Raw genomic sequence first — 12,430 nt, 5'->3', positions numbered from 1 at the left:
TTTTTTCTAAATAAACAATAGTTTTCTCAATGGGTCGTAAATCATTGTGTGCGTGTGGTCGCTTTATTATTTTATGTGTTTTTATGAAACTTTGGTGTTAATGGGTGTGGAATTGTGCAAGGGCATTTTGTCTTTGCTATGGATATATGCTTGCTATATATCTATACTTCCTCTGTACTTGCTTCCTTATGAGATGCATCTTGCAAGGGTCTGGATCATACAACATGTCAACAACCCAGGCATATCTGCCTACTGTAGAAATGCAGGTCTTCGTTACACTTTTAACAGTAATTTGAAGAAGGAGGTGGGATTTGACTTGATTAAATAGAAGTTTGCACTTATCCTTGTCTAAAGTTCATTAAAACCTTTGACACTTGCCATGTTAAAGGAGGGGGTTTCCTTGAACCCTTTGGTTTGGTGGGCTTGTCTGTGCCTGACCAGCCTCCCCACCCCCAGTTTAGGGGAACCCTACCGGACACCCCACCGTATTGTTGACTGATCCTAGCTAGAAGTTACGATGGAGTCTTCCTTAGCTTCTCTCCTCTTTTGTTCACCTTTATACTTTTACACACAAATGCTTTTTGTGTGTTCCAAAAATGAAGTTTCTTCATATTTACTAGTAATATTACAACTAGCAATTGAGTAGGCTTGGAATTTATTTATTTATTTATTTATTTATTTTTAAGTGACCTCGTTTGTCCTACCCGGAGCGATGAGCCTGCTTGTTTTCAAAAGTGATGGGGATCTTTGGTACTCCCATGCCTGGGTACCTGATATGGTTTGCACCAAAGGAGCTATAACTGAGGAGACTGAGCACCTGCCTGCTTAAAACTGCAGCCTTGTAAGACTCAACTTAAGTTTTTAATTAAAAAGGAAGGTTGTGACCTACAAATTAATATTTTATTCTGAACAATAAACCCTAAAGCTAATAGAATACTTGTTGACTAAAATGATAACCTTTTTCTATTACCTATTAGTAGTGTTAAACACAAATATTTACTTACATGCTAAATATTGTCCAGGAAAAAAAAAAAAAAAAAAAACTACGACTAGGATGTGCCCAGTGCTCTGCGGAGGTCAGCTTGTACCTCAAGTGATTCAGGACATGGTAGTGTTCTCTTTGTGGTTCTGGTTTGTGTTGAACATGAAGGAAAGGTAGTGCTCATAGACTTGATTAGTAAAACTCTTCTGATTATATGTGTCCTTATTAACTAGACATTATTTTGGAATGCATTAGACAAGATGACAAATCCTTGTCCCCTAGTGCAAGAAAGGCAGAGAGAAATTGGGAAGGGACTCAGGTAAGAGTTACCTGGCTAATTAGAGGTGAGGAAGAACTGCTTAAAAAAAAAAAAAAAAAAAAAAAAAAAAAAAAAAAAAAGGAAAGTAACAAAGCTAAATACTTGGGCTAACTTTTAATTAACTCATTAGGGCAGCAATAAAATGCTGCTATCAAAGTCACTGTAGTCTTTGGGCTTTAGATCAGTGCAAATAAGATGAAGATTTAACTTGTTTATTGTGCAAATGACTAACAGCTGGAGAGGTAACAAACTCAAAGGTCATACTAGGGTCTCTGAATATAGTGTAATCTTCAAAGGAAACGGGAGACAATCTGTTAGACAGAAATGAAATTATCCTTTAAAAGTAAACTTTGAGGGATCATGTCTTTACTGGCAGGAGAAGTTGACCTGTGCTGTTTCTCATTTGTGCTGGGAAAGGAGAATCGAGCAGGATGCTTAGCTGGAGGCTGTTGCTTGTTCTCCCCTCCACCCAGAAACGTTCTAAAAAGAAAACTTTCTGCAAGGGTGGTTTTCTGCATGGGGACATGGGAATGTAGATGCTCAAGCCAGGCCATGTTTGTGGCAGCGAGGTGGGAGCCGCACTCCCATGCAATTTCAGTAGCCTCTTTCTCTGCAATTATCTGATCAACTACAGCCCAGGGGAGAAGGAAAGTTGGCATTGTGGTCTCATAATCAGCAGCCCTTGCTCTTGTGGGAGACTTCAACCTACCAGATGTTTATTGGAAATAAAATAAGGCAGAGAGGAAACTGTCTGGGAGGTTCATGGAGTGTGTGGAAGATAACTTCCTATCATAGCTGGTTCAATGAGCCTACCAGGGCAGAAGCTCTGCTGGACCTGCTCTTTGCCAACAGAGGACTGATGAGAGATGTGGTGGTTGGAGGCTGTCTTGGGCATAGTGAGCACAAATGGATAGAGTTTTAAATCCTCAGTGAAGTCAGGAGGGGTGTCAGCAAAACACCTACACTGGAATTGCAGAGGGTGGACTTTGGACCATTTAGGAGATCATTTGGAAGGGTCTTTTGGAAGACAGTCCTGAAGAGTTAGGAGGTCCAGGAAAGGTGGAGGGGAGGGAGAAGACTGGACAGTTTGAATTTTGAATATTGCTAAGAATGGAAGAAAAAAAGAGGGTTTTTCACCTTTGGAAGAAGGGACAGACAACTTGGTAAGAGTATAAGGATGTCACTAGGGTGTGTAGGGAAGAAGTAACAAAGGTGAAAGCTCAGATGGAACTCAATCTTGACACTGTCATAAAAGCCATCAAAAAATGTTTCTACAAATAACAAGAATAGGAGGGAGAAGGAGAATCTCCGTCCTCTATTGGATGTGACGGGGAACATTGTCACCAAGGATAAGGTACTTCATGTTGTTTTTACCTCAGCTTTTAACACCCAGATCAGTTATCCTCAAGGAACTTGGCTCCCTGAGTGGGAAGATGCTTATGGAAAGCAGAATAACCCCCCCATAATTCAGGAAGAAACAGTCTGTAACCTGTTACTCCATGTGGTCACCCTATGGGCCAGATGGTTGTGAAGGAGCTGCTGGAAGTACTTGCCAAGCAGTTCTTTATCATCTATCAGTGGGTTCTGGTTAACAGGGGAGGTCACATATGATTGGAGACTTGCCAACGTGATGTCCATCTACAAGAAAGGCCAGGTGGAGGATCCAGGGAGCTACAAATCTGACCTTGGTATCAGGGAAAGTCATGGAGATCCTATTGAGGACAATCACACAAAACATGTGTGTGACAATCAGGGGATCAAGCCCAGCCAACACGGGTTCCTGAAAGGCAAGTCCTGCCTCACCAACCTGATCTCCGTCTGTGACCAGGTGACCCATCTAGTGGATGAGGCTGTGGACATGGTCTACTTAGACTTCAGCAAGGCCTTTGACACACTCTCCCAATGCCTCCTCCTGGAGAAGCTGGTAGTTCATGGCTTAGACAGGGGTACTCTTTGCTGAGTGAAAAACTGGCTGGTTGGTCAGGCCCAGAGGGTGGTGGTGAATGGAGTTGAATCCAGCTGGTGGCCAGTCACGAACAGTGTTCCTCAGGGGACAGTGTTGAGGCCTGTCCTTTTTAATAGCTTTATCAATGATCTGGATCAGGGGACTGAGAGCACCCTCAGAAAATTGGCAGATGACACCAAGCTGGGAGGAAGAGCTGGTCTGCCTGAGGGTGGGAAAGCTCTGCAGAGGATCTGGACTGGCTGGATCAATGGGCTGAGGCCAATTGTATGAGGTTCAATAGGGCCAAATGCCACGTTCTGCTCTTCGGTCATCACAACAACCCCATGCTACAGGCTTGGGGCAGAGCGGCTGGAGAGCTGTGTGGAAGAAAAGGAGCTGGGAGCATTGGTCAACAGCCGGCTGAACGTGAGCCAGTGGTGTGCCTAAATGGCCAAAAAGGCCAATGGCCTTCTGGCTCGTAACAGGAATGGTGTATCCAGCAGGACAAGGAAGCGCCGTACTGTACTCGGCACTAGTTAGGCCGCACCTCGAATACTGTGTTCAGTTTGGGCCCCTCACTACAAGAAGGTCATGGAGAGTGTCCAAAGAAGGGCCATGAAGCTGGTGAAGGGGCTGGAGCACAGGCCTTATGAGGAAGAGCTGAAGTTACTTAGTCTGGAGGAGGCTCAGGGGAGACATAATCACTCTCTACAACTACCTGAAAAGAGGTTGTAGCGAGATGGGGTTTGATCTCTTCGACCTACAGATAGCACAAGAGGAAATGGGCTCAAGTTGCACCAGAGGAGATTCAGGGTAGATATTAGGAAAAATTTCTACACAGAAATAGTCAAGCATGGGAATAGGCTGCCCAAGGAAGTGGTGGCGTCACTGTCCCTGACAATGTTTAAGAAACATGTAGATGATATGCTTAGGGACATGGTTTAACAGGTATGGTGTTGAGGAGCTTACAGTTGGACTTTCAATGAACTCGAACGTCATCTCCAACCATAATGATTCTGCTGTCAGGCTGGCAAACTGAGGAGCAACAGGAAAGCACCAACTCACTACAGGGCTTGCAGGCCTGGGACATGGGGAGCTAGTTAATGTCTCCATTCCCTCTGGATTGTAGCATATTCTCCTCAGGAATGTTGCAAAGCAAAATACAACAAATACTACATGGATGGCATCTGAAGAAAATCTGTTTAAAATAAATAAAGACATTAATTACATCCAGTCCATGGTGCAGCCTGTCTGCTGTGATATTCTAATCACTCTGTATAATCTACAGCATCTGCGATAGGTCACCACTTCAGCTATTTTACAAGCTATTTTGCAGGATATGGCAAACTTCCATTATTTAAAGGGCAGGGGAATATTAAATAAATACCATTTATATTTATTTGCCTCAGATCAAAATGTGGCTCTTATATTAATTTTGTAGATTTTTGGTAATTAGCTCAGCCCATATTTGGAATTCAAATTCAGTATTTGTTGAAAAGCTTCAAATCATATTAAAATATGCTCACAGAACACAAAGCAAACATCTCTCCTTTTTAGAAAATGCCAGCCGTGGACACAAAGCAGTACGGATAGTAGTGATTTAGTCTCGTACAGACAGGTTTATACATGTGGAAAAAAAATGAAAAAAACATGAGCTTCAACTGAGGGGGCCTTTCTGGCAGCACACAGCTTTGTGTACCTTGTGGGGTCATGCTGACCTTGGGGTTGTTCACTGAGGGGCTCCTGCTGGGCTTCTGATGGGGTAACTCCTGTTTTTTTTTTTTTTTTAATCCCTAATGGCTGAGTATCCTTGGCTCTGTGTTGGAAAATGGCTGGAGTTGGAATCAGTAAGGCTGGAGTTGCAGATTGGGAAATGAGTTTAGGCTATGCCTGCTATACCGAAGAGGTAAGCATTGGAAATTAATACTTTCCACCCATACTGGCCACTGAATGTCAGTGTTGCTCCAAACAACAGTGCTGTGCACAAGAACACTTCTGTGAAGCCAAAACGTGATAAGATTGAAGTTCTCGAATAGCTGGACACTGTTAGAACTAGTTGCCCAGTTCTAAGTCTGCAATCTCATATATAAATTCATTTACTCTTCTATACATTTAACCATAGATTTTTATGAGTAGACTTTTACAAATGGGAAAGAGGTCCACTACTGCAGCTGGCTGGATCCCAGATCTGCCTTTCTGGGCACTTGTGGTGTTTTGGAGACCAAGGCTTTCTGCTGTTGATCTCACTATCAGGACCCTGCCTTCCCTCTTCAGGCTGCAGCTGTGGATCCAAAATGGTTGGTCAGCAGAGCCTTATCCTGGAGACCAGAGGGCATGTACTTGGCTCACTGTTCAGCTTGAGCTCAGCCTGTACATTTAACCCACTCTTGTGTTATAGTATCCATTTTCCTACTGGTTTTAATATATCAAGTATTGGTGACTGTGGGGCATATGAAATGGTGGCTACAGGGTACATGAGATGGCAGCTGTGGGACCCATGAGATGATGACTGCGAAGTCCACATGACCACAACTGTGGGGCCCACAACATTGCAGCCACAGGGTCTACAGGAAGGCAGCCATGGGACTCAGGAGATGGCAGGTGTGGGACCCACGAGTTGGCAGCTGCAGAGCCCAGGACATGGCTGACAAGGGACCCACAACATGATGACTGTGAGGTTCATGAGCTGGCAGTTCTGGAGCTCATGAGATGGCAACAGAGGACTATTGATGCCAATCATGAGGCCTATGAGTTGGTGGTTGAGAAGCCCACATGATTGCAGCCACAGGGCCCACAACATGGCAGCTGTGGGGCCCACAAGATGGCAGCCATGACAACCACAAGATGGTGGCCATGGGGCCCATGAGATGGTACTTGAAGAGTCCACAAGATGGTGGATGGCGAGCCAAGGCTATGGCAGCCAAAGAGCACACAAGCTGGCAGCCATGAGGCCTATGAAATTGCAGCCATGGGCGCAACAAAATGGTGGCTGCAGAGCCCATAAAATGGTGGCCAAGTAGCCCAGGCGATGGTGACTGTGGTCCCTATGAGCTAGTGTCAGAATCTACAAGATGGCTCCATGTGAGCCACAAAATCGTGGCTGTGGGGCCCACATTATAGCAGCCATGAGACCCACAAGATGATGTCTGCAAAGGCCACAAGATGCTGGCTGTGGGGGGCCCCATGATGGTGAATGTGTGGCCCAAGATATGGTGGATGTGGGGCAATGAGATGGTGGCTGCAAAGTCCACAAGATCATTACCACGGGCCCCACACCATTGTGGCCACAGGGTCTACAAGATGACAAAATGACAGATGTGAGGCCTACAAGATGGTGACTGTAGAACCTGTAAGATGGCAGCTATGGGGCCTACGTGATCAAGGATGTTGGAGCCTATGGCGTGGTGGCCGTAGGGCCCATGAGACGATGACCCTGGCATCCACAGATTGTGACTGCAGAGCCCACAGGATGGCAGCTGAGCAGTGCATGGGCTGGTGGCTTCATAGCCCATGAAATGGCTGCTTTGAAGTTGATGTGTTGGTGGCTGCAGATCACAGGCGATGATGATGGCCACGGAGTGCACAAATGGTGACTGCAGAGTCCACATGATGGCAGCTGTAGGACCTACAAAATGGCAGCTGTGGGAGCCATGTGATGGCAGCCAAGGGACCTACAATAAGGTGACTTCTAAGCCCACAAGATGAGACTACAGGATTCATGAGATGGCAGCTCTGGGGCCTACGTGATGTTGACTGTGTAGTCCAGGAGACAGTGTCTGTGGGATACATGAGCTGTTGGCTGCAGACTCCACAAGATGGTGGTCATGGGGGCCCACTGGAATGTAGTCTGGAGGCCCACAAGAACATAGCTCCAAAGCAGATGAGATTGCAGCCACAGCACCCATGAGATGGCAGCCGTTGATCCCAGGAGATAAAGTACATGAGATGGTGACTGTGGGGGGGCCCATGAGATGGCAGCCAAGAGATTCATGAGATGGCAGTTGCAGAGCCCAAATGATGGTGGCTATGGGGCACATGAAATGGTGGTTACAGTGTCCATGAGAAGGCAGCTGTGGGACTGAAAAATTGTTGTCTGCGGGGCCCACATCATGACAACCATGAGACCCACAAGATGGCATCCACAGAGGCCACTAGATGGTGACTGCAGTGGTGACAAGATGGCAGCTGTGGGGCCTATGCAGTGGTAATTGGATGGCTCAAGAGATGGCAGATGTGGGGGTCCATATGGTTGTGGCTTCAGAGGACATGAGATGGAGCCTAAAGAGCCCATGAGATGGTGCCTGCAAAGTCCACAAGGTTGTGACTGCAGGGCCCACAACATGGCGGCCCCAGGGGCTACAAGATGGTGGCCATGGGACCCACAAGATGGCAGTTGTGGGGCCGCCACAGCTCTAGTAGCTGCAGAGTCCAGGAGATGGCTGCCAAGTTGCCCACAAGATGGTGACTTTGGGGCCCTTGAGATGGTCATTCTGGGGCCCAGGAGATGGCAGCAAGAGACTCATGATATGGCAGCCATGAGGCCCATGAGATGGTGGCTGCAACACCAAGGAGATGGCAGCCACAGGGTCCATGACATGGTGGCTGTGGGGCCTATGAGATGGTGACTTCTGAGCCCACAGGATTGCGGCTGCAGGGCATACAACGTGGTGGCTCTGGGGCCCAGAAAATGTCAGCCATGGGGCCTACAAGATGATGGCCATGGGGCCAACAAGATGATGGCTGGAGAGCTGAGGAAATGGCGGACACAGGGCCCATGAAATGGTGGCTGCAGAATCTCAGAGGTGGTAGCTACGGAGCCCATGAGATGGCGACTATGGGGAACATGAAATGTTGGCTGCAGAGATGACAAGATGTCAGCCATGGGGCCCATGTAATCAGGGATGTGGGGGCCTGTGGGATGATTGCTGCGGGGTCCATGAGATGGTGGCCGTGGGGCCCATGAGATGGCAGCTATGGCACCCACTACATGGTGGCTCTAGGGCTGAGGAGATGGTGGCCATGGGGCTGATGATGCAGCAGCCATGGGGAACATGAGGTGGTAGCTGGCAGAACGGCAGCTTTTAGGGCTGGACTTGCATGTGCTTTTGCTCCTGGTGATGTCCCTGGGCACAGGGCGATGGCGAGTCTGAGGGCTCTGTTGGGGCTGGCCGAGCCAGCGCTGTTGTGCCCTGGCGAGCTGCAGCCACAGCACTAATTCACACGTTCAACCTAATGAATATTTATTAGAAAAAATTTAAATGAACCGTTTTGCTACATTCTTGATGCTCAGTGAGACAACTGCAGGGGCAGCACTGCAGAGGCTGCTCGCGCCGGGAGAGTATTATTTATTAGTCTGTCATTACAGTTTCTTTCACACTTTCGAAGCTCTCAGATTGTGAATGTGCAGACAAATTAACAGCCTGGCTTGCTGAGGCACGCTGGAAATTTTGACATGTACATCAGGTGGGAGCATATCAATCAGCTGCGCACCGCTGGCGCCGGGTCTGCTTTCCGTCTGCTTGTGCCTTGAGTAATGGGGAAGAAACATTTCCTAGAAAAAAAAAAAAAAATCAAAATTCCCATATTTGACTGATTTTGAGCATGAAATGAAGACTATAGTAGGGAATGATGTTTTTTTCCATGCTTCTCTGAAGTCATTGTGTGGAATGCTTTACATATAAATAGGTTCATTTTGCCGTGTTCTTCTACAAAGCTAATGTGCAGGTGGCATGTTAAAGTATCTTGTTGTGACAGAGTCCTGTTCACCCTTTGGGTAGTGTCAAACCCCAGTGCACAGACCACCCGGTCCCCTGGCCTCCCGGGGCCGCCGGGTACCTGGGTGCACGTTGGCTGCTGAGCATGAGCACTGCATCGTGTGATTACAGTCTGCAGCGGCTGTTGGAAACGCAGGTTTCTCAGCACGGGGATGAGAAGAGTAATTTGGAAAGGGGGAAATTCAGATGGATTGTTGGAAAAGACATTTTAAAAGCAGTGCTAAAAGCATGGGAATTACAGGAAAATGCAGCTGTGTGTTAAGCATCTGAGGTGGGCTGTTACCCTGCACTCCAGCAGCAGCAGGGACCAGCACTTGGCTCCGTGCTGGGGGCAGGTTTGGCTTCCTGCTCAGCAGCACATCACTCTACCCTGGCGAGTGCAAAAGTGTCCCGGTACATAAGAAACATCCCATCCGGACTCAGCGGGTCCACGCCGGCGAGGGAAACATCACTAGTCTTGCTCTTCACTTTTTTTCTTTACAATTTTATTTACAAAATGTATTAAAACTCTTTGTACAACACCTCATTAAAATGAGGCTCAGTAATTGATGCCCACACATGCAGTTTATGCTTTTACAGCCATTAGTTTGCTTGGCAATTTTTTCTGCTCACTGAAGTGCAGTTTTAACGACCAAAACTAGGAACTTTTAAGAAAAAAAAATAAAAAGTAAAAAAAAAAAAAAATTAAATGGAAAGAACCCAAAAAACCCCAAAGCAAAACAAAGGATAAACTTAATCCACACAAATCCTTGAATGACTACTGCTGAACTTCCAATAGCTCGAAGTTGGTAGCCAGAATTTGTAAGCAATCAACACTGTTTTGTTTCACATGCAAATTTAAAAAATATCGAACCATTTACCAAACTCCCTTCACTGCTGTGAAGCCTCCACTCTTAAAAATTGATTTAATAAACATACATCTTTTTTACACAGCTTTTAAGAAAATGTTTGTTTTTAACACAACTTACAACCGCACAGCTTTAGCTCTCCCTTGCTGGGGACACTATCGCATTCAGAAGTTGAAAAACAAATTACAGTTTCATGAAAAAAAAAACCCTTTTTGTTCAATATCTTGTTATGAACTTGAACAATAAATTATTTTCCTATGAGCTTTTAAAATGGTTTTATATTACATTTTGTTGGAAATTCTTATTTTTTAACAAGACTTTCCCCATATAATCTGTTTCTTCTTTTTATTCTATTAAAAGTTCAAATCTATCATCAGCAAACTAAATGCCTAAGGGTCAAACTTTGCTTTAAATGAGTTTCTTTGTTGTTGCTGTATGTTACTGATGAAATAAAACTCTACAGTAAACTACAGAAAATACATATTGTCATATTAGAGGTAATTAGTATGCAGATATTTCATTGAACATTGAACATGTGATTGACAATATGTTTTAAGGTTTTTTTTTGTGTGTTTTTCTTTTTTTTTTTTTTTTTCAAGATGAAGTTAAGTAGTTTTCAGGCAGAGGTTCAAGGTTGAAACACTGCTGCTCTCTAAGACATTGGATGTGAGTAATAAATAGCGAGCCTCTCCCCTGGGCAATCCGTGTGGAACGCGCCGTGTTCCCAACATCCAAGGGACGGACACAAGGGTCCCTCCTCTCAGGAATAGCCATGAAACAAGAAGTGGCAGGAGCTGATATAATATAACAGTACTAGCAATAGTAATGTTAGATCGCTTAAGAATACTCTGGAACTGCAGATCTAATTTGAGTTACTATCCTCTTTCTTTATTTCTGTTTTAAAATGAGAATTATAAAGAAGCATTAGCCGAGCACAGTGCTAGTTTTGAGAAAATTACTGTGAAGCAGGCCTGGGAAAACTAACCTGCACTTCTCTTGCTCCATTGCTTGATATTAAACATTGAATTAAAATGCAAATGCACAGCAAGAAAAGAGATATATGGTCAGAACCTAAAAGCAAGTAGCTTTTTTTTCCTTTTTTTTTTTTTTTTTTTAAAGCCACCCAATGTCATTTTAATAAAGCACCTGTAGGTATGCCAGATGATAGAAAGAAAGAAGCATTAGCCGAGCACAGTGCTAGTTTTGAGAAAATTACTGTGAAGCAGGCCTGGGAAAACTAACCTGCACTTCTCTTGCTCCATTGCTTNCATTGAATTAAAATGCAAATGCACAGCAAGAAAAGAGATATATGGTCAGAACCTAAAAGCAAGTAGCTTTTTTTTCCTTTTTTTTTTTTTTTTTTTAAAGCCACCCAATGTCATTTTAATAAAGCACCTGTAGGTATGCCAGATGATAGAAAGAAAGGAATACAATATTTTCTGCCTGCACTTTTAACTACCTTGTCAAGAAAATTAATTTACTGATCTGGAAGCAAGATACGCAGCTCCACAAATTACTCTTTTGGATTTACAGCTTCACAGTCGTTGACCTTCACTGTTTGTGATGCACATATTCTCTTCTTCAGGTGTTACATCTTTTACTGATACACATAATTATTCTAATTAGCTGGAGAGTTTAAAAAGTGGCTTGAAAAAAAAAAACCCCAAAATCCCCAAAATCACACCACCAGTAGGTAAATACCCAAAACATCTTGACATCAGATCATACAACTAGTGACAGGCCAGTCTGTGTTCGTTTGCAGCAGAAATCTGAGGCTTTGTAACTTTATATAATGAGGAAATGTTTAATAATCTGATGCGATTGGGGATGTTAGATGAAACTGACTGTGGCTTGCTTTTAGAACACAAGTTCATATACTGTGCAGTGGTATCAAAGAATGGCTTTTGTTGTTCTGATTTTTATACAAGATTTTTTTTCCCCACATACTAATAACTTGTCACTGTATTTTTCCTTTTCTTCTCTTTTCTCTTTTTTCTTTTCTTCCATTTTCTTTTCCTTTTTCTCTCTTCCTTTCTTTCCCTTTCTTCTTTGCTTTCTTCTTTCTATTTCTTTTCTGTATTCTTATCTTCTTTTCCCTTCTTTTGTCTTTCAAGCAAAGCAAGAATATTTCAGTGATGGTTTGCATTGTTGTGAGTCTCAGAGTCTTCCATAAGGCACTGAAGGAAAAAAATCAGTTTTTCCTATTAAAAGTTCATTGCACCATCATCTATGCGTGTCATGCCTGACAACTTGGAGAGAGTACGACAGGCTCAGGTGGTCTGAATCCATGAAGTAGCCACATTCTCTGCTGCTTCTCCTCTTGCATGCTGCCAGAAGTGGGGATCTACAATAAAAATACAAAGATTTCTTTTTTTGTCCTCAGAGTGGGAGCCCTCTATGTGAAGATAATGAACCACTTTCAATAAGAAAGGAGTAAAAAGCACTAGCTGTGCAAAGGCTAAAGTGGAACTCTCCGGTGCCCAGCCTCTCTTCCCTTCTCTTTCAGCAGTGCCCACCATGAGGGTGCCCATCAGCATCCCTATAATGAAAATATTCCTCCTG

General features: G+C 44.4%; 1 protein-coding gene across 2 annotated transcripts in view; it reads right to left on the bottom strand.

Annotated features, from left to right (window-relative positions):
• Positions 1-11,973: 11,973 nt before the first annotated feature.
• Positions 11,974-12,430, bottom strand: part of GRIA3 (glutamate ionotropic receptor AMPA type subunit 3) — a 136,720-nt gene continuing 136,263 nt past the window's right edge. The window contains exon 16 of one of the 2 annotated variants that reach the window (XM_026036014.1): positions 11,974-12,212. The gene's annotated coding sequence lies outside the window, so the exon portion shown is untranslated. The remainder of the gene's footprint in view (positions 12,213-12,430) is intronic. The other variant, XM_026036013.1, reaches the window with a different exon arrangement.

The sequence above is a fragment of the Nothoprocta perdicaria genome, unplaced genomic scaffold, assembly GCF_003342845.1.
Source record: "Nothoprocta perdicaria isolate Ctin4 unplaced genomic scaffold, notPer1 scaffold_17, whole genome shotgun sequence".
In the NCBI taxonomy this organism is placed as follows: Eukaryota; Metazoa; Chordata; class Aves; order Tinamiformes; family Tinamidae; genus Nothoprocta; species Nothoprocta perdicaria.
Note: the sequence above shows the minus strand (reverse complement) of the source record. Positions and strands in the feature narration are given on the sequence as shown.